We start from the raw sequence: 5,866 nt of genomic DNA on the forward strand, positions 1-5,866 counted from the left end.
GTAATTACATGTCAATAAACAGCATATCTAAAAACCAGCAGAATTTCAAAACAGTGTTGAACATGAATATTTTTTCAACATACCCACATGTATAGCAACATAGCCAATGTCACGAACTCCTTTTATTGGCAAATTTGAGAGCCAAAATCATTGTTGGGGGTTGTTTCCTATATCATGATGAGAGGCTATCTGTGTTTCAGTTGGAGGTTACTGAAAATCAATACCGTAAGTCACTGTTTCCAAACAAGACCTCAGACACCCAAGTTCTGTGAATCCCTGCTAAATACAGACTCAACTGTATCCCATAATCACGAATCCTGGTTGAGATGCACTGATTGATCTGAAGCCAGACTTGAAGCCTGCACACACATGTGGAGCTATCACATACAGAAGCCAAGTGTCAGACCCAGACAGAGTCCTGCAGAATTGCATATCACTATCAAATCTAATGCATCGCAATTCAAATCAAGGAGTGCAGACTTTTTAAGGAATTACCAGGGGTACACAGCATATTTCACACTTTGGAGCAATTAAAATTTTCCTCACTCGCTTTAATTCCCCAGGCTGGAGAAAGGTGATTAAAGAAAACAAGTTGAAGAAATGTTAAGCTTTTGATGAAAATGTACCCCCTTGGCTGAATGGTCTTCTTTGTGTTATACACACAAGGATATCAATTAACAAACCATCTGCATACCTCTCCACACATAGCATCCTTCCCATCAATGAGTGGGACTTAGAATGCCTCTACTTGAATCACTTGAAAGGTGTTTTCATCAATAAGATTCTACAGAAGTGACACTATTGACTTCCAAGGCTAGGTCATAAGAGGTTACAGAGCTTTTACCTTTCATGAAATCTTTGCTCATGAAGTCTTGGGCCACCAGGACATTGATTCTCCAGATGCTGCCATGCTGTAAGGGAGCCCAGACCACCCTTGGAAGCCGTGTAGAATACCCAGCCATCAGTCCCAACAACCCAGGCTTCACATGCATGAATGTGGAATTTTCAGTCATTCTAGTCGGGCCTCCTAGATGGATCGTGGAGTCCCCAGTCATCAAGGAGCAGAGCCAAGCCATTCCTGCTGAGACTGTCAAATTCCTGATCCACAGAATCTACAAGTATAATAAAATGGTAAGGTGCTTAACACCATGAAATTTTGAAGCAATATGTCACAGAAACAATAAAAATGAGAAATAAAATCCAGCATCTAACCAGGAGGAAGCTGCTAGAAAATCTAATGTGGTTCATGTGTATACACAACAGCCAGACACCAGTGCAAATTTAGCAGAGCAGCCTCATCCAGGATCCTTAATAGTCATTTAACTATTCTAAAGCAACGTATTAACCTCAGCCCAGGGGTTGCAAGCCCAATTTGCCTATAAGCATCTATTAAGTAAAGGGAACGAGATCAGCCAAGATTAAGAAAAATTGTGGGTGAACCCTAAGCTATGAGAAAACTGGCACAGAAAAAAAATCACTGTAGCACAGAAAGCCAACTAGCAGCTCAGGTTTATGCTCCCTTTCCCACAACGACTTTGTTGCTGAAACATGGTCTGTGAACACCTTTCCTAACTCCCTTGAAGCTAAGCAGGCTGTTAACCGCTGCTTGGCAATAGAATACAAACAGAAGACATAAGTGTTACTTGAGGCAAAACAATTAAAATAATAGTATTGACCCTTCTCCACCCTTTTTTTCCCATACTTCAGCTCCACCAATAGAACTCAGAAGCTCAAGCAGGCTGAGCTATGCAGGAAAAGAGCCTAATTCCTGAACGATTTTTAAAAGCAAGATTATCTAATCACTGTGTTCCCACATCAGCCTGTTACCTAAGTAGATTGCTTGCTTCTGAGTAATGGGTATTGAGTCAGTGAAAATTCCAGGCTTTAGTTGTTGTAGCAGCTAGTATTTACTGTAACTGATACAACAAGTAAAAGTAGGACTCACACTCCACTCAACTAAAAAGAATATCAAGCGGCGGTCAACATCTTGTGGAAACTAAAAATGCAAGTCCCAACTCAACTTCAGCTGATTATTGTTATGTGATAAAAATAAAAAACTCAGAATTTTTTTATATGCAGTCATGTCATTCCTTATGGCCAACCCCATTTTGAAATATCTCAGTGAAGATAAAACACACTTTCAAGTCCATTATGCTACATCGAACCCTCTAAGCCCTGGACCACAACTGGTGGGAGGATCGCTTCATGATTTTAGTGTTAGACAACACAAATGCTGTGGTTTGAAGGTTTGTGTCCCTCTCCCCAAATTCATATATTGAAGAACATAGCCACTAATGCATGGTATTCAGAGGTAGAGCCTGCAGAAGATGGTTAGGAAGGTGCACCCCCATAAATGGGATTAGTGCCTTTAGAAAGAAACAGGAGGGAGCCTCCTTACTCCTAGGGCCTTGTGAGAACATGCTGGAAGGTCACCATCTCTAAAGCAGAGAGGCCTCAACAGGTTCCCAATTTCCTGGTGCCTCGATATTGGTCTTCTCAGCCTCTGGATTTGCTTGGAATACTTTGTTGTTGTTGTTTATAAATTACCCAGAAATGGTATTTGTTACAGAAGCCCAAATGAAGACACAAAGCTCATCATGATTAGAAATTAATCATGTAGTTGTGGTGGGCATTGTAACACAGTGTGTTAACCTGCCATTCAGGAGACCAGTTGCCACAGTGGAGTGTCTGTTTGAAACCTAGATATTCCATTTGCTTTTAAAAAAAAGATTTATTTATTTTTATTGGAAAGGCAGATACACATAGGAGAGACAGAGAGGAAGATCTTCCATCCAATGGTTCACTCCCCAAGCGACTGCAATGGCTGGAGCTAAGTCAATCTGAAGCCAGGAACCAGGAGCTCCTCCAGGTCTCCCATGAAGGTGCAGGGTCCCAAGGCTTTGGTCTGTCCTCAACTGCATTCCCAGTCCACAGGCAGAGAGGTGGATGGGAAGCGAGGCCACCGGGACTAGAACTGGTGCCCATATGGGATCCTGGTGCGTTCAAGGCGAGGAGTTTAACCACAAGGCTATCACGCTGGGTTGCCATTTGCTTTTTTAAATACTCTTTCTAAAGATTTATTTACTTATTTATGTAGAAGGTAGGTTTACAGAGAGAAAGAGAGACAGAGACACTAACCAGCACCCATGTAGGATGCCGGTATTTGCAGGCAGAGGATTAGCCTATGAGCCACTGCACCAGCCCATCATATTCCACTTTCAATCCGGCTTCCTGTTAATGCGCCTGGGGAGAAAACAATGATGGCTTAAGTGCCTGGGTCACTGCAAGCCACGAAAAAGACCTGGATAGGTTCCCAACCTCCTCTCTTTGGTCTGGCCCAGACCTGCTTGTTGTGGGAATTTGAGGAATGAACCAGCAGATAGAAGATTCTTTCTCTCTCTCTCTCTCTCTCTCTCTCTCTCTCTCTCTCTGGTTCTCTATTTCTCTCTCTTCCTCTCTCATTGCCATCTGCCTTCCCTCCCTCTCTCTTTCACTCTGCCTTTTAGGCAAATGACATGAATTAAATTATTTCAAAACAACTGGTGTTTGAGTTGTATCTCAGAACACACTTCACCCCCTGCTCAAGTCTTCTATTTCAACAAAGTTCCTTTTAGCTCAGCACTCGAGGCTCTCCCTATCTCCTGCAGTATCTTTTTCCAGCTGCATCAGATACTCTGCTCTCCTGTGTGCCTTCCCAACTCTGCACTGTGCTCCTGTTGCTCTGTGCACAGCTTAGTCTGCCAGAATACCTCAGAAGAGGCCCAACACTTTATTAGTGAATGACAAAGTTTGAATTTCATGGATGTTATGAAATACTACTTTTCTTTTCATTTTTTCTAACCCTTTAAAAATGTAAAGGCCATTCTTAGCTCATGGGCTCAGCCCAAACAAGTAGCTCAGATATGGTCCTCAGGTAGGTGGAGTTTACTGAGTCCAAACAAGTCCACAGCCATGGCACTCTGTCCTAGCCAATGGGAGCTGTGAGAAAGTTTTCTGGGCTGACTTCCTGGAAAACTCCCTTCCCTATTTAAAAGAAACACTGGGAAAATAGTGTGTTATTTGGGCCATTGTTTAGTCTTTACCTAAGGCCATCTTGGGCCATAAGAAACAAGCCAAAAGACTTAGCCAAGAACTTGAAAAAGTGACAGGCAGAAAAGAACTTGTTCTTTGTTGATATTGCCAAGTTGCCAAAGAAACCCTGAAGCCACCTGACTCCAGACTTATTTTTATAAGGCAGCAAACTTTCTTCAATGTTTGTGCTACCTGAAGCTGGGAGTTTGGCAGTGATATATTAAGTTGCAGGGGTGAGGAGATGCTGGAGAGAAACTGGGGGCAGCAGGGGCTATCTGCTGGGCTGCAGGCAGAAAGGGAGCAGGTGTCCCGTAGAGAATTTAAAAACAAAAATAAAAATAAAAATCCAACTGTGCATCATGCCAAGAATAAAATATCCTGTCTGGGCCATCACCTTTGTAAGCATTTTGCTGAAGTATTAAATAACACATGATACACACACACACACACACACACACACACACACACACACACACACACATATGTTCCACTGCTGTAATGAGTCATGTTCTAACTGCTTCTACTGGCTTCAGAAAATGAAGAGAATTGCTTTCTGGCACTTGACATTCCTTGAACCCATGACGGAATCATGAGGCCTCTGTCCCCTCTAGCATCACCATGACCTCTTATAGCCTTGCAGTCTCTTCTACCAGCCTGCCTATTTTGTCAGGACAGTCCCAAAGACAGGCAAATTTGCTTTACGTAAAAAAAATAATAATTTAAAAATAACTAAATTGAATTAAAAAATAATCCTGTGTCTCAAAATATAAAAACAAGCTTGACTTAGAAAAAAATGTAGCCAGAGCTCCAGAATCAGGATGATGTTAGGAGGAGGTACCTGTGCTGCTGTGAGCAGGCTCACCTCTGCACAGTGTGGTTGCTTCCTGCTGGTTCTGCTCCAAGACCATAGCCATTTAATCAGGACAACCAGCTAGCATGTTCTAGAGTCATCTTCCTGTGAAAACGTGTGCACATGATTTCAATGTCCAGATTTGGCTTTTAGCAAGTTTCGTACTCGGCAGCATTTTTCACTATGATGTAAAATCATTTACCAGGAACTGATACATTCAAATACACACAGATACATTGACAAATAAGCATGTGTACAGCCAGGTACACCTATTTACATACAGTCATATGTTACTGAATGATAGTAATATGTTCTCAGACATGTGTCATTGGGTAATTTCATCTTTGTTAAGAGCTCAAAGCACAGGCTACCTCTCTATGATCAAGTGACTTAACTCCTTCAAATCTTAGTACTCTAATATAAGATGGCAAGAACAAAAATCCTTCTTGGGTAAAATTGTTGTAAGGATTCAATAAGATGATGTTTATGAATGCTTGGCACAGTCTGTGTTACTTAAGTACTGAACCCATGTCACCATCTTCCTCACCTGTACTCTCTCCTCCTTGGGCAATCACATAGAAGTATCTAGTTCATCAGGTGAATTGGCCCGAACCCCTCACTCACCCAGTCAACCTACCTCTCTTCCTGCTTGCTCAGGCTCTACATGGCTGCCACCACTCCAGTTGAGCACAGTATTAGATAGGCACAGCTGCCAAGCATAGGTCCCAAGTAGCTACAGATGGAGATGATGGAGATGTGCATGTCCGTGGGTCAGAATAAACAGTTCTCAATTTGCAAGACCAAGACAACTTGACCTGGAAGGGTAAATGAATTCTGCAAAAGTCATTGGGGTTTAAGCAGGGGTAGCCAAGCTGGAAGGAGACAGGTGGGACTTCCCACCTCAAGGTCCAACACTGAGGAGGAAATTATGAATTCCAACCAGAA

Source organism: Ochotona princeps, chromosome 14 (genome assembly GCF_030435755.1).
Source record: "Ochotona princeps isolate mOchPri1 chromosome 14, mOchPri1.hap1, whole genome shotgun sequence".
In the NCBI taxonomy this organism is placed as follows: Eukaryota; Metazoa; Chordata; class Mammalia; order Lagomorpha; family Ochotonidae; genus Ochotona; species Ochotona princeps.